Here is a 27,521-nt window from a genome sequence, read left to right as displayed (position 1 = left end):
GAAAACACCAGATTTTTTCATAATTTACGTATTTTGCTAGAGTCGTTATTGCTGGAAAGTCACACATCACGTGCCTACCTAAATATTCCTAGAGATCTAAAAATCTATTACTCGTAATAGGTTATGAAAGTTTAGCGCATAATTCGAGCAAAATAATTCGTTTTCGGATGCAAATTAGGAAAATAACTGGCAGCCACACTTTGTGATGGTTTCCTCAGATAGGCAGAACGAATTGTATAGTTCTAGTGGCCTTAGCCGTGTTGCAAACGATATGACAATCTAAAGTGATTAAAATATATTTGGGATTGACATGTCACTCTATGTCAATAGGGTAGTTGCCAACTAGTCAAATAAGTTACTTAGGTAAAATGTCGGACTTATTTCTTGGTTAAAATTCTTAAATAAGTTAAAAGAAAAACAGAAAATGTTTTTCATTAGTTTTAAATCTGTCTTTATTTAGTAGGTAATCAGAATTTTATAATTTATCTTGAACCTAGTACACGACCCAATCCCTCCGGTCTGCGGAGGTCCGTGTTGTTCTATACCCAATCCCATAAGTTTTTATCACTGTCACTGTCGAGTGCTTTTTGGCGGGAACGGGAACGGGACAGTTGGTTTCTTCATTGAATAGTCTAAATAATTAATACGAAGTTGTGTTTTGGGAGAACAGCCTCCGTGGTCTAGTGGTTAGAGCGTAAGGCTCACGATCTGGAGGTCCGGGTTCGATTCCCGATGGGGACATTGTCGAAATCACTTTGTGAGACTGTCCTTTGTTTGGTAAGGACTTTTCAGGCTTGAATCACCTGATTGTCCGAAAAAGTAAGATGATTCCGTGCTTCGGAGGGCACGTTAAGCCGTTGGTCCCGGCTATTAGCCGTAAAAAACACCTCCACCAACCCGCATTGGAGCAGCGTGGTGGAGTATGCTCCATACCCCCTCCGGTTGATTGAGGGGAGGCCTGTGCTCAGCAGTGGGACGTATATAGGCTGTTTACGATCGCATGAAGTTAGTCGGAAAACATTCGCGACAGTGTTATTATATCGGAATATTCAATAAACAAAGCGTACCTATCAAGTTTCGCTTCGTGCTAACAAGCCGCTTTATAACTCGAAAGTTTATGCGGACTTTTGAGTTAATTCGTTTGGGGTTCGGAGTAGGAGTTTGCTCCGAGGATGGGGGCTTAGGTTTCATCATCTTTCATCATTTCATTAACATCATCTAGAAAAAAAATACATAAGACATAGCTGTATGGGCATAGTTCCCTTTACCTTGCTCTTCGGGGAAAACCAAAACAAAAAAAAAATACTGTCGATTATTGTAATGTTAACAACAATAACGATTGTTGTAATGACATTAAAATTTATACGAGTATGTCCTTGCGTTTATACAACAGTTTATACCCACTACGTGAGAATGACTTTCTCTGTTGTCTATTCTCACCATAATCCCAGTCTGGGATTCCCAGACCTTCATCAAGTCAAACAGACATAAGACGAATATTACTCGGTGTCTATTAAAACGAGCACAAAGCATGACGTCGATAATTTGGAACAATCGGAGTACCTACGAGCTTGTGGTAATAAATGACCTTTATTGAATATTTGAAGTTATTGGCAGATGGCTTCGCATTTACAGGCGTTTCGTGAGTGATGAGTTTATTGTCCTATTGTAAGCTGTACTTCAATGTCGTCAGGTATGACATTGATAAGTCACTGTAATTTGTTAAATAAGTACCTACTAAGTATCTAATAAGATACTTGTGATTTATGTTTTTTCGCAAGAGATTTTTTCTGACGTGAGTTATTGTAGATTTGCCGCAGATGGCATTAACTACTTGGCCGGACAAATGGGGAGCGCTGAGGGCTCTCACTCGGTACAAAATTTAAGACAACAGGCCTGAGGGTGCCCAGTTGGGTGTGAACCTTGGGTCAGGACGTCGTCTCAAAGGAAGAATATTTGAAAGAATTAATCGACCCTAGAGGGTCGATAGCGATAAGCGCTGAATGTGGGAAATCGTCGAACACGCTGGCGGGGTCGGTATCGGGATTCTGAAGTGTTTGGTGTCGCGCTAATTGGCCGCCTCTATGGCTAGAGTAATCGGGTCGTCGGGATTTCGCGAGAGTAGATTTTACCTCAGTAATTGATGTTTAGCGATGTTTTTAAAAATCTTTTTTATATCCATACAACAATCGTGGTGCTGTGCGTCGTATTTTTAAACCACATATCTACACGTAATGAGAAACTGATGATTGAACGGTATTTTTTTCAAACGCGTGTTTTGATGTCAATTATTTTCAATTAAATCAATATATGCTTGTAAAACGAAGATTTTTGTACTACGCGTCTTTAATTACAGAAAATTACTGTTAATCCGTCACACAATATAAATATAAGCGTTCTTTTCCGGGTAGATATATTATTTAATTAACCAGCGAACAGAGACTATGACGGTAATTTCGATAAATACTCACATGGTGATGTGTTTGAGTTGGTCACGGCCACGGCGAACAATTGCCATTATTGAAACTATCCGAATATTTTATTGTTTTACTTCTGTTGAATTAGCTTCTATACGAACAACCTTCGTGGTCCAGTGGTTGAGCGTTGAGCGGTTGAGCGTCCTCGGTTCGATTCCCGGTGGGGACATATCATAAAAATTACTTTGTGATCCCTAGCTTGGTTAGGACATTACAGGCTGATCACCTGATTGTCCGAAAGTAATGTGATCTGTGCTTCGGAAGGCACGTTAAGTCGTTGGTCCCGGTTACTACTTACTGATGTAAGTAAGTAGTCGTTACATGAGCCATGTTACGGGCCTTTGGCGGCTCAATAATAACCCTGACACCAGGTTTAATGAGTTTGGTAATTCACCTCACAACCCACACGATAGAAGAAGACTTTAAGGCGACGTTATGCGACTTTTAGATAATGTAGAGTAATATTACACGGTAATCTACACTTACTTTTGAGTTGGTCTGCTGAAATATCGTGTTTTAAAAGGTTTACTTTAGAGTAAACACATGCCTTTTACAGAAGCTACGGTAATATTATAATTCAAATAGCGACGTGAAAACAAATATGTATTACATGAGTCTTAGTTTTCATAACAAGTTAAACATAGACAATACACAACCTTAATGTCATATTAAAATAATGACATAGACTAGAGAGCTAGACAGCAAAGTCACTGCGTTTAATTTCATGACGGCATAAGATAATAAGAATATAATGTAATATCATTGCGTTATAACTATAGCTTGGCTAAGGCCCCTAGTTTAGTGGTATGATCGCGAGCCCAGCCACTGGACCACGGAGGCCTTAAAGTGAAAACCAAGTAAAAATCTTTCTAAAAAAAACAAAACACATTCGGATGTGATGTTTGCTAACAAAACCACGCAAAGTTAGTTTCAATGCAGGGAAATAATTTGTGGTCTAATTTTTTCCAGAATTGAAAGAAATTAAAAGAAATCGAGGAAAACATCACAACAAAATGTATTTTTTCAAGCGGTTACGTGGCGACGATATCGTATTGGAAAAGCACTCAATCTTAGTCATATTGAGGCTGAGATTTCCGCCTTTATTTATGTATTCGATTCTTACTTTCAGTTGTGTGTTAGATTCATGCGTCCAACCTTTGTCAAGACGTTTGATTTATACCACGGTTAGCACTTTATGTGTGTCATGGGTATCGATTTAGAAGGGAATATGTGTTTCTCAAATATTTTCATGGCGCGTTCCGTGACCGAGCATGCTCCACTGGACATCAGTGTACAAGCCAGGACAGTAATTTTCGATTTTCGATTTTACAACTCATATCAGATCAGAAATCAGAATAATTTATCATACTTAATTTTTTTGAAGTTTAGATATACATTATTTGAATCAACGATTCGATTTGCAATTGATACAATCGCCTATACAGTATTTATCCTACTCTTTTGAAACATAAATATAATATTTAATTCATCCAATCTTTTTTCACGTTCGCGTCACACAGACCTATATATCCCTACATCATTTACAGACTCTGTTTACAACGCCTAACACACTTTTTCGATACAAACATAAACAATTTGACACGATCTTTCCTATTTTCTATTTTACATACAAAATAGTAGCAATTTCTAAACGCGGTCACACTACAACGGGCAGTAGAGTAGAAACGGGTTGGTTGCGAGCGCCGGACAACTCAACCGCAACCTGAAACATAAAACCAATGCTCCTACCTACTTAACGTGAGACCCTATTTGTATTATCCAATCGCGTGGCGTCATAGTGGCAACATTGGAGTTGAAAGTTGGTTTGCGTTGCGGTTACGTCGTCTTACGCGGAAATGGTAATTTTAGTGAACGCGGACGGTGAGGTGTAAATTCTGAATTGCCTCAATGAGATCCTCACACGCTGAGGTTACATATTTGAATAAAACTTAATAATTAATAATTAAGGGTACTTACGTGACGCCCAAAAACCGGACCTGTCAAATCTTCAGGCTAGGTAAGCGGACCCTGTGAGAATGAAAGTAAGGTGAGGCACACAGTAACCCTTGACATAGAATAAGGAATGATACTACGTCATTCCCCTAGCATTATTCCGTTTTTCATAGGGTCCGCTTACCTAGCCTGAAGATTTGATGACCCCATATATATATATTAGGTTATATAGAGATATAACCTCCAGCTCCAGCGCATGAATTGGGTAGATAATTTTATGGTTTCTGGCCAAATCTGTACTAAGTACCTACGTTTATATCATAAGGGAACTCTTTCGTCTTAAACACGTAAGTATAATTACAAACCTACGCCTGCGATTCTCTCGAACATATAATAGTTTTCAAATCAGTTACTTTTTATTAAACGTCATAACGAAAAATTACTATGGAACTTGTATGAAAAAGTACACTCTGACGTCATAGAAAAACGTGACAAATTATTATTGCTATTTTCTTGATTAAAATTTATAAATAAGTTATGTAAATAGAAAACAGAAAATGTTTTTAGTTAGTTTAAGATCTGTCTTTATATAGTAATCGGAATGTTATGACATTCCGATTCCGATTCTATTTATCTTGAACCTAGTACACGAACCAATTGTGGTCGCAATTGAATTTCTATGCTTTTTCTTTATTCCCAGTAGGTATACTTAAATTAAATATTACAAATTTCCTAATTATCTCAAGGTGTCGTTCTGTGTGCGGTGCAACATCATCCAGTGTCTTCATTTAATGAGACTTCGTTTCTATTTGTCAAATAAGTTAACTACGACATGGTTCTATAGTTATACATTATTTTTGAACGTGAATATTTTAGTAGAAACGTAATAACTATATTCAGTCGTCTGAGGGGAAGAATATTTGAAAGAATTAATCGACTCTAGAGGGTCGATAGCGATAAGCGCTGATTAAGGGAAATCATCGACCACGCCGGCGGGGTCGGTATCAGGATACTGAGGTGTTTAGTGTCGCGAGTTGATTGGCTGCCTCTATGGCTAGAGTAATTGGGTCGTCGGGATCGTATATTACGTCCTTCGAACGCCGATACTTTTCAGTACCGTCCCTAATCTGACTGCCTACTAGCAGGCTGTGTAGGCAATAAATTCAAATCAGTGCGCTTATAAATGTGATTAAACAAGTTAAATTATTCAGGCACATCATGTCTTTTCATTTGACGCATGTTCAGCTGCGTAATTACATCCACACACTTGACAGCTTCTGGGATTTTAATGAATCATATTACGTCTGAAGCTTTGATTATATTAGGAAGCCGTCGCACACCTAATGAGGCCTCTTTTGAGGAAGTTAGTGCGTGCCGCGTATTATCTAAATATGTAACGTATTAACATAATACCTCTATATATAACACAACATATTACACATATATAGCATCATGCCTGTATCTCCGATGGGGTAGGCAGAAGCGTATAGTATACACATTCGCTATCTATGTTTAAGTCCCATGTAATAGAAAACCACGTAATGTCAATTTATCTATGATCCAAATCATAAAGTCGATTTCAGTGGTTTAAGGCCCTAGCCGGGATAAGAAACCCGAACATATTTCACAATTAAGTAATTATATTTAATAAAAATTGTAAAAATATATAATAATAATAATTTAAACATACGTAACTTCGTCACGTTCAACTAGGCGTTTAAGTGTTCTGAAACTGACCTGGTCCAAACGAACCCATTACACTAGCGGCATTGCCCCGTTGCACAGCCGCTGACACGCGTTGGACCACGTAAGACGCAGATCTATGGTCACCCCCTCTGACTTTGAGTCTCCGGCCGATCTCCCTGATTAATTCCCTCGCCTCACTACCCCAAGGACCTGCAGTCTCAAAAGCCACGGGCACAAACACGAATGGTCAGAAGCCCACATAAGCAGTCGAAGTACAACCTGGGAATTTGAATTCCAATTCAAATTGGTCTAACGCAACGGCTCAACCGTGAACAGGTAACATTTAGATTTTTTCACATTTAATAATACTTATAATGTCTAGTCTTTTTGTATTTTTTTTCATTATAAATTAAAGGGCTCATAATAAGTATATTTAATTACTAGCTTTTGCCCGCGACTTCGTCCGCGTGGCGTGTTATATAAGAGAGAGATCTTTGTGTGTGTGGGAGTGCATATCAAATTTCAAGCATCTAACTTATGCAGTTTAGATTTTTTCATACAATTTTTCTCCCAATAACTCCCATTTTTCAAAATACAGCCAAAAATAAACTTTATATTTACTAAGGTATGCATGCATGCTAGATTGAATCAATTGATTGAATTGATTTTTTTTTTATTGATTGTTCATTGAGTTTTAATTTTAATACACACTTCCTCTCTTCCCTTCAACGTTGCTGTGCCCTACAGGGTCCATGTTTTAGTTCCTATGCCTATGTAACACCCCATTGTACTACATGGAATGCAATAAATAATTTAATTGAATTGAATTGAAAACATCTATCTTACGCGGTTTCGATTTTTTCATACAAATGTTTTTTTCCCGCTAACTCCCGTTTCCGTGGGAATTTTGCAATATCCTGTTGCAACTAAGGTTTAAGTTAACTAAGGTACCTGCATGCCAAATTTCAAGCGTCTAACTTAAGCGATTTAGATTTTTCATACAAAAGGATTTTCCCGCTAATTTCCGTTCCCGTGGGAATTCCGGGAATTCCTTTCTTAGTGCACCTCTACGGTACCTAAGCTATGTCCCTTCCAAATTTCAAATGCCTACATTTAGCCGTTCAGGCTATGCGTTGATATGTCAGTCACTGAGTCAGTCAGTTTCTCCTTTTATTTAGATTTGATTTTTTCATACAAATGTTTTTTCCCGCTAACTACCGTTCCCGTGGGAATTTTGTAATATCCTGTTGCAACTAAGCTTTAAGTTTACTAAAGTACCTGCATGCCAAATTTCAAACGTCTAACTTGAGTGGTTTAGATTTTTCATACAAAAGGATTTTCCCGCTAATTCCCGTTCCCGTGGGAATTTCGGGAATTCCTTTCTTAGTACACCTCTACGGTGTCTAAGGTACCTGCGTGCCAAATTTTAAACATCTTACTTGAATGGTTTAGATTTTTCATACAAAAGGATTTTCCCGTTAATTCCCGTTCCCGTGGGAATTTCGGGAATTCCTTTCTTAGTGGACCTCCACGGTACCTAAGGTACCTGCATGACAAATTTCAAACGTCTAACTTGAGTGGTTTAGATTTTTCATACAAAAGGATTTTCCCGCTAATTACCGTTCTCGTGAGAATTTCGGGAATTCCTTTCTTAGCGCACCTCCACGGTACCTAAGGTATCTGCATGCTAAATTTCAAATGTCTAACTTGAGTGGTTTAGATTTTTCATACAAAAGGTATTTCCCGCTAATTCCCGTTCCCGTGAGAATTTTGGGAATTCCTTTCTTAGTGCACCTCTACGGTACCTATGGTACTTGCATGCCAAATTTCAAACGTCTAACTTGAGTGGTTTAGATTTTTCATACAAAAGGATTTTCCCGCTAATTCCCGTTCCCGTGGGAATTTCGGGAATTCCTTTCTTAGTACACCTCTACGGTATCTAAGGTACCTGCATGACAAATTTCAAACATCTAACTTGAATGGTTTAGATTTTTCATACAAAAATATTTTTCCGCTAATTCCCGTTCCCGTGGGAATTTCGGGAATTCCTTTCTTAGTGCACCTCTACGTTATCTAAGGTACCTGAATGCCAAATTTCAAAAGTCTAACTTGAGTGGTTTAGATTTTTCATACAAAAGGATTTTCCCGCTAATTCCCGTTCCCGTAGGAATTTCGGGAATTCCTTTCTTAGTGCACCTCTACGGTATCTAAGGTACCTGCATGCCAAATTTCAAACGTCTAACTTGAGTGGTTTAGATTTTTCATACAAAAGGATTTCCCTTCACTACTCTGCTCCTATTGATTGTAGCGTGATGAAAAGTATACTATGACCTTTCCAGGAGTGTGAAGAATAATTGTACCAAGTTTCATTAAAATCCGTCCAGTAGTTTTTGTTTCTATAAGGAACATACAGACAGACAGACAGACAGACAGACAGACAGACAGACAGACAGACAAAAATTTTACTGATTGCATTTTTGGCATCAGTATCGATCACTTATCACCCCCTGATAGTTATTTTGAAAAAATATTTAATGTACAGAATTGACCTCTCTACAGATTTATTATAAGTATAGATCTAGGGTAGGTAATAAAGAAAAAAAATGGTAGGTAAGTAAATATTGTTTTATATTATCAAAAAAATATCAACTGAGAGAGATGGTGAACAGATAGTGATATAATATTATTAGCCTAGGTGACGACTACCACTTTGCCAAGAATAGACAGATATTTTTGTAGATTGCCTTCACAATGCGACGGCTAAAGGTCCGTATTGCTCTACGGCTTCGGCTGTTTTGGATTTTCGCGCTTACGCGGAAATGTGTACATTGAGGGATTTACCGCTTTCGTGGTCCTGCGATTGAGCGTAGGGTAGGTACATATCACAAAAATCACTTTCTGATCCATTGGTTGGTTAGAACATGGCTGGTTTATTACCCGACTGTCTTCTTCTATTGTGGGGGTTATGAGGTGGCTTACCAATCCCATCAACCCTGGTGTCAGGATTATTATTGAGCCGCCATAGGCCCCTGACATGTACTTGTTGTTACATGAGGGATGTCAGTAACCCTGACACCAAGGTTGATGAGGTCGGTCATTGACTTCACAATCCACACTAGAGGAATATTGCGAGAAAACATCAGACTCATCAATTTGGACTACCGGTAAATATAATAAGTCGGGAGATACGTAAACTGTTCATTTTGTAGACGTATATTTCCTCATGGAAGAAATACGCTCGTAATAAGCTTAGTCTGTCAAATATCTACTGACGTCATAATATTACATCTGTTTAACTAAGACACTACACAGAGCAGCCCCTATCGTCGTGATCAAATTACACATCAAGAGATTTGCTGTCTTATGCAGGATAAATAAATAGTATTTTTTGTTCTGCTCTCTTTTATTAGTTCTCCTAAAGCTGTATATTACATTATCATCTCCCTAGCGTTATTATGCTACATATTTAATGCAATACTTGGCGTATAATGCGATAAATGAGCCAATAGGATTTGTTTCTTTATCGCTTAGCCAGTAGAGTGGACTCATTTATCGTGCTGCGTGCGTTATGAGAGTTTATTACTCTACTTCTATTCTTACTATAGTCTACGAATAAATAATAAACTATAGTAACCCGTTTCGAAGTGGTGGTTGATTCTTAACTATAGTAGGACATAGTCAAGCTAAAGTAGAATCTTGACTTTAAATAAGTCTTCTCTGATCTCTCATTAACAATGTCCCAACATTAACAATATTTTTTATATGTGGCTGCTATGCTACAGCTATAGGATATCTAATGCTCGCTTGAATTTACCCACTGAAGTTAAATTCGATTCTGAGTTGCTTGTAGTAAGTGAGAGCCATTAAACCAACAGATACTCGTAATATATTATATCCCCATGCATTATCTCGAATGCCAGCCATAATTCATATCGGTCTAAGTTCCAAAGGTCGGATTCCGGAAGATCCGACGCAGAGGCCTTGATGCTATGCTATCACTATGTCATTGTAACCAACTTAGCAATCAATACTAGTATTAAATATGTTCCTCTAGTTATTAAAAATAACTTGTAATGTATACATTGATGGAATATGTGGAAATATATTCCATTATTCCCTACCAGTAGGGATAGAAAAGTAGGGATTTATGGAACAGGGGAATTTAAAAGATGTGTTGCTGTTGCAGTTTCTGGCAAAGGACTTGGCTACTAACCCAGACACCTCCACTAATCCACAAAGGAGTAGCGAAGTGGTAAGGTCTATACGATTTTCGGTTGGTTGGGGACAGGGTTTCACGTCTATAGACTCTTCATATTATGTATCGTTCATAGTCATGTTGTATCAATGACTTCCGTTCAGCTATTGTACTCGAATGAAAGTTTTTTTTTTGTTACAGTTGAAAAATTTTAGTTGTAGTTGATTTAATTAAAAATTTAATGGTCTTTGTTTATATAAATATATTTTTTTTTGTCGGGAAACATCTCATGCAGATTCTCAACAATCTATACAGATTGTTTTTTTTTTTTTACCTGTATAGGTAGGTGAAGAAAAGTAGCTGCAATAAAAACCTCGGCACAGGGCCGTGGGTGTTTCTGTTAATTAGAAAGGCAAGTTTGAATAACAGTAAAAGCGCATACATTTCCCATTAAAAGCCATGTGAGTAAGTTGGTGTCATAATTATGGAAGTGGCCACAGATGTGTGGTAGTTTGTATTATTACTATTAATCGTCATCTGCTGGTTAAAGAGGCCTGTATCTACACTGTAACTAATAACGAGATTCATGCATAGGTATATTATATAGTAGGTTGTTTGTAAGTAATGCTAATCACTAAAGATCTACTAATTAAATTAAGTTCAGGATCACCGAATGCTTTGGTTGGATTACAGTTCGAGACTGATTAGCTCTCTGAACTTCTAGGTATATATAGGTCGTGGCAGAATGATTAGCTTTATCTAGCGAGTAAATTAACATTGAATTACATAATATATTATATTGTTAATGTTAATATAAACGCCCGTAAAGCCAATCGAATCGATAGAACATAATATCGCCAGGTATCGACTATATTGAACTATGGACACATTGCGTGTATCCACATAGTTTGTAATAAAATACTTATAAGATAGGTACTTATTATTTATTCGTAGGGTATATACGTCTCTATAAAAGACAAAGATCCGAGCCAGATTGACTTATATAGACTCACATATACATAATAACAATTTATCTATGCCTATAAAGCCGCGTTTCCACTGGGCAACATTTGGTGCGCGACATATTGCACAACATGTTGCCCAACATAAAAAAAAACAACATATAGAAAGTTAGCGCGGAACTTTTGTTTAATAATGTTGTCTATCTGAGCATTTACTACACGTCTGTGGTCGACAACATGTTGCCAGAGGAACTAGTGTTGTTGCGTGTCGCGTCTCGACAACAATTGATGCTCAACTAACGATGCTCTTTAAACGAACCGCGCTGTAGTGAGATAAGTTATACCTACTATGTATAAGGTACAAACTGTAATCTTTTATAATAAGAAATATATGATCAGTCTAATACTAGCATTCACTGGTTTCACTCATCTCCTCGATCAGTCCGATAGTACATGGCGACCCTGCCTTTGGAGATACGCCTCGCGCGAATCCCGAATATGAAACCGGCGGCGGCGTGTTCCCTATTTGGTGTGGACGTTTTATAGATTAAATCATCTAGACTTCAATTGATTTAAACAATGTATCGAATGCAATTCTATCTCGTTAAGACATGTTGCGCTTCAGCTGGCAACGTCGCGCGCTGTTGTGCAACGTTGCCTGTGTACATGTTGAGCGTTACGTGTTGCGCGTTAATTGTTGCCTACTGGTTACGAGGCTTTAATAAAACATAACACAGGTAATCACGATTTGATATGCTGCTAATTACCACATCGTGTATACAAACTAGTTGTTTCTATGGTTGTCACAAAACGTTGACAAACAAAATTAATGTTATAAAATACTTAATTTTTAATGCCGCAATGGCTGCGGAACTGTGTAATGATACGTGTATAGCAGGTTTAAACCAATATGTTTTTGACTTTCGTTAAAGCTATAGAACAGAAAGGAATAATGCATAGGATTGACATGCGCTAATGGAATGTAACGTGCTTTATATATACGTCCATTTTCATTTCGTTATAGTGTTAAATATTATATCAATCACATTTTCATTATATTCGTTAAAAACGAAAAGCATTTACGCAAGCCAGCCGGCCTACTTCAAAATCAAATCATCATCATCAGCCCATTAGCGTCCCCATTGCTGGGGCACGGGCCCTCCCTATGGAAGGATAGGGATATCGGGCCTTAAACCATCACGCGGGCCCAGTGCTGATTGATGGTTATTAACGACTGCTTATGCAGCCGGGACCAACTTAACGTGCCTTCCGAAGCACGGAGGAGCTCGAGATGAAAACTTATTTTTTTTGTGGTCACCCATCCTATGATCGGCCTTTGCGAAAGTTGCTTAACTTCAACAATCGCAGACCGAGCGCGTTAACCGCTGCGCTAAAATCAAATCACATACACTTTATTGCACAGAACCTAATTTTGACAATCAGACACAATATTACTTGAGCAATTTCTTCCAAGCAACTGCTACCAGGAAACAAAAATTTACTATACTTGGATGCGGGAAGGTACAACAAGAAATAAATAAAAGTAAATTGAAGTTAATATATACAATAAATACTCTATAGATATATTAATAAATACTCAATAATATATAATACACATTTACAAAATTGTAACTAACCATAATCTAAAGAACATATAATAAATAACTATACACATATATATATAAAACACGGAATACATATAAGTATATCCGCCGCAATGAGATTCAAAATGAGCTCGCAGCAGGTTTATGAGTCTGTTTCCTAAAAAATCATAAAAATATTGCACGATAGACGCAAAATATAGAAACTTTATTAAGTTAGGTCCTGCCGTTATAATAAATTGCTCCAAGCGGTGTATCTTTTTTGCCAATTTGTGCGTAAATTAGAGTATATTTATCAATCGGCGTCTGTCTGAAGCGGTGTTTGCTCGCCAGTGACATGTCTAGGTCACAATTAATTAACTGTCTCGATTTGCCTTCATTCAAACCTTATAATTACATTTATTATACGCGGTACGTAATTTTTTGCTTAACATAGATTATAAGCTGTGTAATTTGTTACTAGATCGCTTATATTTTTTTTATATTGATTGAAAAGTATCGGTTAACAATTTAGTCATTTTGTTCATAATATTCTCTTCTTTAACCATAAACAAGCTCCGTAATCCCAGCTGGGGTTAACAGATTCGCAAGTCGTATAAAGTACTCAATTTGTACATACATTTGCCTTGTATGTTACGCGACGTGTCTTATAAGCTTAAGAAATGTTTCGCGAATTATTTCGTACGCATTTTCACTCGGTTGTTTTGTAAGTAACTTAAATCGAGATCGGCGACTCAAAATATGTGTAATACTGTGAACGAGGCATTAAGATAAAACATCCATCACAGACCTGATAAGGTACACCATGAAAATAAAGTTACAAAAAGTTTCACACTCAATCGATTCCTGCAAAAGCTACTTTTTCTTTTACCTTTGTTTTAAAAAATATAACATTCATTTTCTTTAGTCTTTGTGTGACACACAGGACGGTTCATAATATATTATATAATATATTATGCAGTTGCTCTACTTCAAACAGTTTGTCTTGTAAACTTAATGTAAGTTGGACATTTTCTTAAGACACTTTTACAACTATACCAAGTGAAATAAGGGATATTGTTACTGAACAATTTTCTAGACGCTTTTGTTTCTTTAGAATTCGATAAAGTTAACTGTGTGATAAATATGTATGTGTGTGAGTTGTGTGTAAGTGCATGTGTAGTGTGTAAAGTGTAAACGAATTAGGCATGAATATAAGTCTCGAGACTGGAAAACTTATACATGGGTACAATATTATTTCGAATAACATTATGAAAGACATATTCTACACATCCCACTTTGTAATTTATATATTTATCTATAGTAACATTATACATCAATGATTTATAAAACATAGATTAACTTTCAATTGTGATAGGCCTTGAAAAAAAAGTACAGTCGAATCGCCGTGGTCATGCGTGTATTGTTTCAAGTACTTAAAAAACTTTTAAATGAAATAGTTGTTATTCCCTTACGAAGTAACCTTAAAAGAAAGTGAGTGTCACAAACACTTGGCAACTTCCACGTAATATGATGATACGTGGAGAGATTGAAGACGATCGGTATCGATCATCACCTGCCACACCTCCATTATGCATGATGTATTCCTACAAAACCTTTCAAGGTGAACCGCGAACGGATCGGATCCACTTCGCAAACTTACTTATTATAGCGGACGTCTTTTATTAAAAAGCTCTTAACCAAATACGCTTTCGCGAAAAATGTGAGGCTTTTTCTTCGCGGAACTGTAAATATAGATAGGTAGATTTACGTACCTGTCGTTTTCATAATGATTGATACAATTTAAAAAAGCAGTCATTGCCATTGAAACTACTGATAAGAACGGATATCTAACAAAGTTATTTAAAATGTGTGTGCTTACAACTTGACAACGCTACATTTTAATGCATTTTACCTGGTAATAATAGACTTTCTAATACGTTTTCTATGTAAAATTCAACATGGCGGACGAAATAAATTTAAGTATCTACAGGTAGATCTTAAATTGATATGGTACCTTAAGGAACACATCTGAAGGTAGTAAAACCGAAGAGTCTTGTTACTTTGCTCACCTTTTTTACGGTGAATACGTTTTAGCACAGCCTTGGTAGTAAGTGAAGAGGTTAGGGACGTGAAGTATAAGGCACTTTGAGGTTCAGGTATAGAACTAGTCTACAGAGACTCGACAGAAGCCTTGCAGTAAATTAAAACGACTTTGTTCCTTCACTGGAAAACAAAGGACAACTCGAAATTCTCCGCGAACGAGGCGAAACAAAATGAAAAAGGCCCCTAGGTGAAAATGTCGGCGGTGCGGCGCGTGCAAACAAATTCTTTCCCAACATGGGTCGGTAATATCCGAATTCCCGGGCTATTTAATCAGAATATTTAAGTATGCCCGGTACATCTGGTGTCAGGACTATAAATGGCTGATGGGTAAAAATCGAATGGAAAACGAACGCGTCCCAGATGTTTCTGAACACAAATGTCAAATATATTTTACAGTTTCTATAATGGCTAAATGCTTAGTTTTATGTTGGGCTTTATGCGTTTCAGTTGTACTTAATGCTATATATAATAACTAATGCATTGATAGCGGCGGCGGCCTTTTTACTTTCATTGATAAGATTAATATCATAATATACCTACCTTCATTTTGACGTAGCCTGTTTTTGATTCGACCTGTTTTATATCAGTTCACCTTGTGATTGTTTTAATCATCAAATCAATTAGTCTTGTTTTTTGTGTAGGTTATAATTATTTATCAAAAAGTAATAAATTCCCGCCAAAAGCGGACATATTTTATTTTGTTTTGATGTGTGGAAATGAAACGAACAGAAAAGTTTCAGTAGTTTTTTATAGTAATTGTAGTATTGTATAATAATTGTTTCTTATAATATTAAATTTGCTTATGTTAACGACGGATTTAAAGTAAAGTTGTGTGAGTTTATGTATATCCATCGACATGATCAGACATATTTAAAAAAATAGCTTTGCTTCCGATTAAATCAAAATGCAGATAGATGCAACATGTATACTTTTCAACTCGCTCTACGCTGTTTTGTAACACTTTTTAGAGAGCTAACAAATATGTGTAGGTATCCGAGACGAAAAAACTATGGAAAAAGAAAATCGAGATTAAAAATATATCTATAAAAATGTCGTCCGTCTGGACTTTCAAGTCTGATTGATTACTGGACGTTTGCGTTTGCAATTTCATTCATCCACATTTTTGCTCTGAAATTTATCAGAATGAGTAAAAAAATATAACAAAAAATCGCGCGAATTTTTAATTCATACAGTGAAATTCGGCCGCCATTGTTTGGTTAAATATGGCGGAACACGGCATGGAACACGAATACACGCTTTGTGAAATGGAAAATTTTTGAAACATCCGCTTGGTTTTTTTATCGTTAATTAATTTGCGTTTGACCACAATCTCATCTTATGGTAAGTGAAAATGTGACATAAAATAGTTCACGCTTACTTACCTGGTATTATTACTATCCTTCTGCTCCAAGATTGAATCTTTTAAACGTGAAAATATGTTCCCACATTCCCAGTTCTTGAAAAAAGAAGTCGGCTCTCGTTGTTGTCGCATTTATCAAGAGTTTCATTAGAATGGGTTACAAATAGCGCGGGCCTAGGCAGCCGGTTTAATACCCCGCAGATGTTGCCAACAAACCGACAAGTGATTGATGCTGGTACCACACTCCATTATGGTTACCAACTTTCTACCTATACGTTACCAAGTTACAAAGTGAGCGCGAAGGAAAATGTTCAACTTAAGCATTAGGTACTTACATGGCAGCGAATATTTCAAGCCAGATTTTTAGAGTCGGAAGACTTTACTTTTGCTGACTGCGAGTTAGTTAACGTATTTAGTATAAATGGAGAATTTGTTAAGTAAAAGAGTCGAGTTGCGGCTGTCAACGCAATAATTCGTTATGAGCGGGCTATAATATATATCTATAAACTCAAACGCATAATCAATCTACGGAGATATGCCAGTGGTATTCCAGGCCACACAGATAACATGATATTTCAAAGCGTCCTAAAAGCCAATGACTATTAGATGGAGTGATTACGCATTCTCGTGTTGACGTTTCGGCATTCCACTGATTTCCGTCCAGTAGGTGATTATTATTAGACGGCCATATGTCAGTCAAGAGACTCATCGAAAAACAACTCTTTAGTACTAGAAGCGTCCGAAGTTTCAATACGTAACGACTTTAAACATATTATGTTCTCATTAATTCAGTATAATAATATTGAAAAAAAAAACGGTGTTAAATTGTTTGGAATACATTAGGTCTTCTTCTTATCGTGTGGATTATGAGGTGGATGACCAAACTCATCAACCCTGGTGTCAGGATTATTATTGAGCCGCCAAAGCCTCTGACGTGACTCAAGTAACGACTACGTACTTTATCAGAAAGTAGTAAGCGAGACCAATGGATTAACGTGCCTTCCGAAGCACGGATCATCTTACTTCTGGACAATCAGGTGATCAGCCTGCAAGTCCTGCAATGTTCTAACCAAACTAGGGATCACAAAGAGTTTTTTGTGATTTGTCCCACGGGGGTTCGAATCCGGGACCTCCGGATCGTGAGCACAACGCTCGACCACTGGACCACGGAGGCCGTTAATACATTAGGTTTTCTTTTGTTTACCGAGACTGAAATTTTGCCGCTTACGCCAGAAGATAGACGCCATTGTGTGGCAGCTATTGGAAGGAACATCTTATTGTTTTTTGCCCATGTTATTGACTGGCTTGACTACCCATGACGCTCGAACTAGCTAATTTGTAAAATTAGCTCATTTTGAGACATTGTTTTATTTATATGTATAAATATTTGTTACTCCAGAAAAAAATTACAACAAAACAGTGTTTCACACAGTAATACGTTATTTAGATACTAGGTTTATGCATATCAATTGTTCAAATAAAACTTTTCAATCCGTTTCCCAATATTTTTCAGTAAACTAAAAAAATGTTGATTACAAGTAGCAAGTGCAGATGGAAAACTTTCTAAAAAAGTTTCTAAAGAATTTCCTTTCATTCTTCGGTTGAATGGCTTTCAGTTTCGGGATGATGCGGACAGAGTAGACGAGAAAGTATATAAGAAGTTTTTCTTAAACGATTTTGCTAATTAATAGACTTGACGACAAAGTTAAAGGCGTTAAAAATTCCCAAGTATTTGTTAATTTAGCCGCGAAGACTAAGAATTTTAATTTTAGCTAGATAAAAAGAGTTAATGTAAAACTTGACCCGTCGGTGCAAATTTACATGTAGATTTAAAGATAATGATTCCTTACATTAAAAAACCCAAACAATATGCTTCTTTCGTCCCAAAATATAATTTTAATGATTTTATTCCCGCTTCGTCCTATTTTATATTCCTTCACCGGCCTAATTTTTTTATATGCCAAAGGTTAACTTACCATTTTGTACAATCAGCAAATAACTAAGTAATTAAAACAATTAAACCTACTTCAAAATCTGTGTCATAAAAAGTAATAAATACCTAATATTGTAATATTTTTTATAATACTTTTTTTTTATTTAGTAGTAGTATTTTTTAATTTATTTTGTTGATTGTAACTTGAAAGTATTTGTGATTTGGAACGAAGCACAACTTCAATAATGTTATGGGACGATTTTTTTTGAATGCGGGACTAAACGTCAGGACGAACGAAGAATAAATCGAAGTCATAGGTACCTATCTATTATACTTTATTCATTTTATGGGTACCTAACTAAAAACTTTTACCAGTCATAGGAATATAATATGGAATATAAGTGAGTTAAAACCATAAAAAAAACTCTACTGAACGATAGGAAAAGTAAGTAAAAGAGATTATAGAACACGGCTGTACCAACCCTAACGTGACAGGAGTACATCATAGCTGTACTACAGTTCATATTATAATATTCGCTGAATACATCTATCAAAGAGCATCCCCAATCCCGAAATTATTATTTGAGTTTGTTCTGATTTCAAACACACACAAACTATTTAATACTGTATAGAGACAGTAAAATACAGTACAAAATAAATAGTTTGATAAATATACATTGTATTATTTGTGTTACCCTACTGCTAGGGTGACAGTTTACAAACTGCCTGCTAGGATAATAAATCAAGTCGTGTTTCCGGACGTCGCCGATATTTGAATCAGCTTCCCGTTTGGTATTAAGAAATAAATTTATTACCAAACTGTTCTATGGAAGTGTGAGGTCTTTGTTTAAATTGTAAGTAGGGCACGACGCATTGTTCGAGCTTAGATTCGTGTCACAAGTAGCTGCAGGTTGTCTTCTGAATATACACAACAGGAGGGTTTATCTTTAATGTTTAAAAATACAAAGCTTTAGTGTGAATTTCCAATTTAGAATGGATCTTGATCCCAAAATAAACCAGACGAACGCTAAGCCGTCGTAGTATTATTCCTTATTCTATGCCTAAGTCGCAATATGTTTGTTTATCGACCAAAATCTTTCACAGTCCATTAATAAAAGAAGTAAATACAGCACATTTAATTTATTTGTCGAAAACAGATTAGCTGGGTGAGTACCCATATAGGTTAGTACGTTAATACTTCTCCGAAAAGATCAATCGACTATTTGACTTCCTCCTCTTTGACGTTGTTGTTGTGAGTCCACGGATCGTATCCGGTTACGGTTCGGTCCAAATTAGTTTTGTTTTTAATCACACGCCACATATAACGCGTTAAATAAAAAATATAATTGTATAATATAGATTGTTTGGTGATTTTTGTTTGACATTGTTTTGTAAAGTAAGTTAAAAAAAAGTTAAATAAAATACATAAATAGATACTCATTTTAATATTTTTCAAAGGTATATCTATAAAATTATTTCTAATAAATAATGTAAGAAGATTGTTGCTAAATTACATCTATTAACAATGTGATAACACACAAATGAAGAATAATCACCATAAATTTATATCTCACTCTCATCATCTCTAATGATAGGATATACCTCAGATTGCAGCAACTTTTACTTAGTTACGATAAAATTACTACACACCAAGACAATCATAAATACATTCATGTTACACGAGTGTATTTTATTACAAAAGGACCTAATGATAAAGCGTGATAAGTCCTTTTTTAATATATTAATATTCTAAATTATTCTTTTCATTCCGGATTATGTATGGAATGAATTTAACACTTCATCGCCCGGGCACGGGTACCGCGCCGCGCGATTTATATAAAAAAAATCAAAAGAGATTTATTGCTAATGTACGGACGCGGTATCTCTCGACTAATAGAAGCAGCGAATGCCATTAACACAGAATACCACAGACATGTCCATCATAAATAATACTGCGGGTAAAACCGAGCTACATAAAGTAAAAGCTACATAATGAAAATGAAAACTGGTGGACCATGAAGTGCCCATGAAAATTTCATGATTTTCTTGTCGCAACATAGTCACTTTTCGGAAACTTTAGCGGTTTACAAAACTTCACAGAAATGTCAGGCCAAAGTTTCTCTTTTTATAGTTTACGGAGAAAAACATTGCATGAAGATTCATGATTTTCTTCCCTTTATATTTTGTTTCATTCATTCACCTTCCCTTTTGTGGTCGCAGAATTTATTCTTATCTTGCCTCGTAAGGAATACATTACAAAAAGTATGTTTTGGTTGACAGTACGCAGTTTGTGTCTAACAAAGAGGCAGGTATTGTGCTATGGAAGTGGTATTCCACTTGCTTTTTCATATTCTGCTATTGTTAATAGTTGATATGGGTACCTACTTCCTTTAATAATGTTTGTTTACAGTTTGTTCATAATATTATTGTAATATGTATTCCATTCCCAGGTGTGCGTTTGCGAAAATGGTCTATAGGTTCTACAAGCACATATACCTACATAGAAAATGTTTGCTACATGTCTGGAACGAAAACCAGTTGAAGAACACATTCTATCTGCCATGTATAGCCACGAGTTACTTTTTATTTTTTTGGAAAGGCATCTAACCCAGCAGAGGGATCCTCCTTGGTCCAGTGGTTGAGCGTTAGGCTCACGATCCGGAGGTCCCGGGTTCGAATCCCGGTGGGGATATATCACAAAAATTACTTTGTGATCCCCAGTTTGGTTAGGATATTACAGGCTGATCACCTGATTGTCCAAAAAGTAAGATGATCCATTCGGAAGGCACGTTAAGCCGTTGGTCCCGGTTACTATTTACTGATGTAAGTAAGTAGTCGTTACATGAGACATGTCAGAGGCCTTTGGCGGCTCAATAATAACCCTGACACCAGGGTAGATGAGGTTGGTAAAACACGATAAAAGATTTAAAATATGTTTAAATTTTAATATTTAGAACTTGCGTACTGTCTTAAACTTAAATAAAGATTTTATCTATATATCTATTTTATAAATCTCAGCAAACTGCATTGTCGTCTAGAACGTATATTCAAGGAACCTGAGAATTAGGTTAGTCATACGAATGAAGTACGACCGGAAGGTCCGCTATAAAGCTGAATGGCGGCATAAGAATGGCCGCGCCGACATTTTAATGTGCAGGAGTGCATCAATAGCGCCCGCCCTATGCACCGGGCTAAGGATCCAATTATGAATACCTCGGGAATCGTTATGTGAAGTCTCATTTAAATGACACTAAACTTAACAATAATATAAATATAAATATATATATATATATATATATATATACATTTTAGCGAATATAAAAACAATTTGTTGCCAATTGATCTGATATATTAGTCTAAAACTAAGTAAGCATGTTCCGTTTAAGCGTAGTCCGTTACTTTTATGAGACTCATAATATGAGACTGTGTTTATGTGTGTAGTAATGAATAGAGGGAATGGTGTTGCGATGCATCAGGAAGGCGAAGACGAATAATAAATTCCCTGAATAGTTTATTTTAATTATTTTTAGGTTAAGGTATAATTCTTAGGTTAAGGTATATAAATCATACTTGCTTAAATCGAATAAATAAATAAATAACCTACTTCTTTTTTAATGTCGGTTAAAACTAAGGTCATCCTATATTTGGTGGGGGTTCTAAACCTACTCGAATCTAGATTGACTAACGACTATTATGGTATAATAAAAGTAAAGAGACACCAATATGTCAGATGAATCTCGTAATAATTGCGACAGTACGTACCTACGTAATACACACCACTACGAGTAATGAAATCCAATATGTTTACATCATTATGTACAGGTGACTCAAGCTTTATAAGTGCATTTGTATTACTTATAAAACTACATCATTTCCGCAATGAACTACGTTCTCTAGGCTATGTTCTCCAGGCTACGTTCTTCAGGCTACTTTCTCCAGGTTACGTTCTCCAGATTACGTTATACTTATTGAACGTGATAATTACCTATTTTCTCATTGCTCGGGTACTTACATAATTATTCAAAAATATAATGTATATATAAAATAATGTATAAAATAATTATTTTTTACTTTTTAAGTATTGTGTACAATTTACTGTGAGTTTTTCTTACTTAAGTTCCTTTTGGGCAATAAAGTGTAATATTAGTGTCTTTCTATTTCTATTTTGTTTTATAATTTTGTATTTTCTGTTTGTGCAATAAAGTGTTGGTTATTTTATTATTATTATATACTTAATTAAGGGTGAAGCAAATATGCGTGACCATGAAGATTCTGTAGAAAGTTACTTATCAACTACCCCCACGGTTTGAACCTCGCAGTTGTGGAAAGATTTAGGTTCTTTGTGTGGTATGCACGGAATAGACGAAAGAGGTTGAAAAGGCTATCACGCATTTTGATAGACCCCACTATCTTTTACTACTACTCCTGCAGACAGATAACTACGATATCTCTACGGTTTGTCAAATTCCATAGCCACTTTAACGTCAATGTATATTTTGCTTTTCGTAAGATACTGCATACAAAATATTTTTTGATAAATAGCCGATCGTCATCATCATCAGCCCATTAACGTCCCCACTGCTGGGGCACGGGCCTTCCCTATGGATGGATAGGGAGATCGGGCCTTAAACCATCACGCGGGCCCAGTGCGGATTGATGGTTATTAACGACTGCTAATGCACCCGGGACCAACGGCTTAACGTGCCTTCCGAAGCATGGAGGAGCTCAAGATTAAAACTTTTTTTGTAGTCACCCATCCTATGACCGGCCTTTGCGAAAGTTGCTTAACTTCAACAATCGCAGACCGAGCTCGTTTACCGCTGCGCCACCGAGCTCCTCAAGCTGCAGGTTACAATGCACAAGATGATCTTTCAAGATACAATCGTGAACTTCTGTGCGTCATAAAGTTTGCGGACGAGTGGAGTGTAATGTTGAAGTATGAAGTATTTGCTCATACATGTATTACACTTGGCCCTTCCAACCTCTTTCTTCTATTCCGTGGTGGTATGTAGCAGCGTCTGTGGTCTATTGGCCAATTAGAGCGTGTACCATGAGAGCGTTAGGCTCACGATCTGGACGTCCGGGTTCGATTTCCGATGGGGACATTGTCGAAATCACTTTGTGAGACTGTCCTTTGTTTGGTAAGGAGTATACAGACTTGAATCACCAGATTGTCCGAAAAAGTAAGATAATTACCTGCTTCAGAGGGCACGTTAAGCCGCTGGTCCCGGCTATTAGCCGTAAAAGTACCTCTACCAACCCGCAGTGGACCAGCGTGGTAGAGTAAACTCCATACCCCATCCGGTTGATTGAGGGGAGACCTGTGCCCAGCAGTGGGACGTATATAGGCTGTTTATCTTCATCTTATGCAATACTAATACAAATTCATAATAGTATAATATACTTTATTGCACTTAACAACTAGTTACATCACAAACAAGAAATGGACGTTTACAAGGGTGGAGTTATCTCTAAGAGAGATCTCTTCCAGCCAACCCAGAGGTAGTATTAGAGTAACTGCGGAAGAATAAAAAGAGGTGCAATATATTAAATCCATTATAATAATTATATCTACATATAAAACCGTTTAAAAAATATATATATACACAACAGTATAGATAGAGATTTAGTTGATAATAACTATTTAGACTCGCTTCGATGAAGTGTTGACCCGAGCATACTTGTGGTTCCTAAATCAATACAACAACGTAAGTAAGATCTATATTATTGTCGGTCATGTAGAGCTGTTTTGTAAACGTTTTGTATTTAGAAAATTGTTGAAAATAGTTTGAAATTATGTACAAATTTGTAAAAGAAAATACATTCACTTATTTTATTACCCATTGTACTCTTCAAGTGAAAAGAATATACAATATTTAAATGGTAACCTGCTTCAAAACATCAGTAAGTATATTTATTTTCTGTTAAATTTACCGCTGTGAAAAGCCCACAATGCTATTATAAATGAAGGCGAATATTACAAAAGGAGGGAGAAAATTTAATTTTTCAATGAAACGTTATGCAAAACCAGTAACGCTTATATCAAAAGGGACACCGTTAAAAATTTAGAATATCTGAAATATGGATAATAGAGGTGATATGCTTACGTTTTTCCTAAATAGGTCAAGTTGAACAAACATATTCAGTGTCCACCAAGTCAACGCTCAACCGCAGCAGCCGTTCCCGAATATAGTCAACCGCAATTCGAGATATCGGTTATGTTTCATGTAAAGAGAGGTGTTAGTGGGTACTGACGGTCCTGTACGCCGTAGATAAAACAAATAGGGACGCATAAAAGGAAATCTCGGTCAATGTTTGCGTTCAGTCGCCAGACGAGGGTAAGGAGGTTAAGCTGAAGACAGGTTTCCACGTATCGAGCCCGTGATAAGACCGGAGAGGCGGAGCTCACGTGTTTCTGCAGATAATGTCTCGGAAACACGCATCGGGGAACGACGCGAAGCGAAAAACTGACAAAAGACGAGCACTCCCTCGCGCCACATTTGAAAGGCAGCAAAAATCAACTGTCACTGAGGGACGCATTCCTCGGGTTGTTCCAACAAGCATTAAATTTTTCCAAATACACTATTATGTTAGTAAAGTGACGTCTGGGAACAATCAAAAACCAAACAGACAATGCATGTAAATGAGCTTTCCAAGTTTGTTGATGCACTTTAAATTGGCTTGGAAAATGTAAATTTAAGATTTTCGTACTCGTCTCAAATGCGCTCAATCGACAAACAAAAACAAACGCAACAAAATACAGGGAAATAATGATCTTCCTCTCATTATGAGATTGGGAAATAATCTGAGACTTTCGTAGTCTACGTTCATTGGGATTACTTTTGGCGCTATAAAACGAACAATTTAAAATAATTGAGTTTGGTGGAATTTTATCTCTGACATCGAGATATCAGAAAGTCCTTCGGGATAGTCTAATTGACAAGAAACGATTCAAGTGACCGGGTTTTTAAAATTCTATCTCCGATGCGAATAGGTAGTTAAGTACGTGCTCGAGTGCTTGAAATATATAGATCTAAAATGGTTAAACCCCAGACACCGTCTGCTATACAGAAGGCGCTCAGCGATTTCCTTCAAGCATTTTTCTCCATTCCGATTTTTAATTAAATTTCTCGACGTTTTCTCGCCTTATTGTAGAAATGAAGAAGTACTTATTTGTCAAAATATTCTCTGAGGATTGTCGTCGTGTAATGAGAGTAATTAGTTGCTATTATTATGTAAATCCGATGTCTGAGTTTATCGTTAATTAAAGAAAAGGAAAATATGTAACAGTAGGTATTGTGAGTTGTTTAGCTCGAAAATTAATTTTATGAGGGTAATCATCATCAATAATGAATTTTGATAAAGTATTTCATCTTATAATTAGATAATTTTATAATGTTGCTTTGGGGAAACTCCCAATTGAAATTGAATTTGTCGTAGAATTAATATTAGTTAAGAAGATACCTTAATATATCTTGTGACTACGATAATTGATAAGTGGGTATTATTTTACAAAACAAGGTCAGATCTCGGTCATAGTGTCTGTCCGATTTTACTAGTAAACATCTGTTATAAACAAATATTGGTTGAAAAACTATTATTTTTATTGTTGATGTGTCCAATATTTTATTTTTTTCCAAATAACCTATCTACCGGCGTTAAATAGACCTACACATTTTCTATTTCGATTGTTTCAGCTGGCTCTCTTGAATAACAGTCCAGAGGTACTTGCGTACTTATTTGGGATGAGGAGGGTTATTTTAACTGGTCTGTAGTTTCTGACCCTTCGTTTGGGAAATTGTAGGAAAGAAGCAAACGCACGATATAATTGCGATGTAAAAGATCCAAAGTATCATAACAATTAGTATAACGGCTTGTAAGGGTGACATAATCGAAGTCATGCACGGTCATACCTTCCTAAAGGGGGTGATAACTCGGTGCATTACCCGGCGACAGGCGGGCAGGGATTTACTACAAAGTACTACAGTCCGTGGGTGGCTGACGGGCCGTTTACCCCGGCCGGTCCACCGTCTACTGCACTTTAAAATGTCAACAAAGTCACAGAAACGGATAACACAAAAATCGTAGATAGTTCAAGAAGTAGTTAGGAGTGCTGCACTTTAATGTCTTTTTTTTTTCAACTTATTTGTTTACGGCGCGTTTCGCGGGCGTGCGTATAGGGCGGGCGGCGCGAGTCGAGCGTGGCGCCGACGACCGCGCTCGGCGCGCAACAGATCGCGGCAGCTACGGCGGCGGCAGCAGCGGCGGCGGCGGCGCGGGCGGGGTCGGCGCGCGCCACTCCCGCGCCTCGCCCCGCGCTCTGACGTCACCGCGAAACCTCCAAAATCCTCGGGAACATTTTCTGCTCTGCAAGCCGGCTCGAGCACCTCATGTGAAAGCTGAAATTCAATATGACGCGTACCTCCAATCACTACGCATTATTATTTACACACACCTATCTGCTTACATACATATAGGTACATAATCGAGGAGCATCAAGTAACTGCCTACATAAGGGGTAAGGCTATCAAGGGTACCTATACCTATTTTCTTACTTAATAAAGTGAAAGCTCAAACATTATGAGGTTTTTATAAAATAAGCTGCTGTCAACACTTGGAAAGCCCCGTACCGACTTATGCTGAAATGTGGATTTGATTAGTAACACCGGCATGGCATTCGCTCTGAATCTTAAGCGTTCTATTCAAGTTAATTATCTCCGTTTCTACCCGTCACTCGTTAGCTGCTCTCTCTCAGCGCGTTTTTCATTTAATTATTATTTACTTAAACGATCCTTAGAGAGAAAAGTGAGCGACACGATCCAATTTAAGAACGTTGGAGTTTACAGAAAACCGTCGCAGCCAGGTTGAGAGTGGATGAAGTGTAGAGATACGCAGGTAGGGGGACAAACAATGGCAAGTAAAGTATTAACAAAGAGCGTGTGCCGGTGACGCGGCGGCAACTCCGCGCAATAAACTCCCTTTGTAAGACGTTTAATCCACTTAAGAGTTTGTAACCCCTGGTCGAAGCCGTGGACCGGCTAGCGACTATTGTCACCGAAAAATATAGCTTCCGATTGCCGGCCGGCCCTCCCGTCGCCGCCGGCCCGTTCGTCCGTCCCTGTCATATGGAGTAATCAATTTTATTATCTAACAAATTTATTACCGGCCCCTGTACTACACTAGACTACAAGATGTTCGGCTGTATAAAAGAGAAATACGAGTGTTATTGCTTGTACCGATTCCATAAATTATTGGAATTGTTCTGAATA

The 27,521-nt window shown here is 37.0% G+C and overlaps 1 protein-coding gene across 2 annotated transcripts in view; it reads right to left on the bottom strand.

Annotated features, from left to right (window-relative positions):
- LOC126367546 (5-hydroxytryptamine receptor) overlaps positions 1-26,472 on the bottom strand; it is a 49,108-nt gene extending 22,636 nt beyond the window's left edge. For both annotated transcript variants that reach the window (XM_050011123.1, XM_050011125.1), the window contains exon 1: positions 26,166-26,472. The gene's annotated coding sequence lies outside the window, so the exon portion shown is untranslated. The remainder of the gene's footprint in view (positions 1-26,165) is intronic.
- Positions 26,473-27,521: the final 1,049 nt, after the last annotated feature.

The sequence above is a fragment of the Pectinophora gossypiella genome, chromosome 6 (genome assembly GCF_024362695.1).
Source record: "Pectinophora gossypiella chromosome 6, ilPecGoss1.1, whole genome shotgun sequence".
NCBI lineage: Eukaryota > Metazoa > Arthropoda > Insecta > Lepidoptera > Gelechiidae > Pectinophora > Pectinophora gossypiella.
Note: the sequence above shows the minus strand (reverse complement) of the source record. Positions and strands in the feature narration are given on the sequence as shown.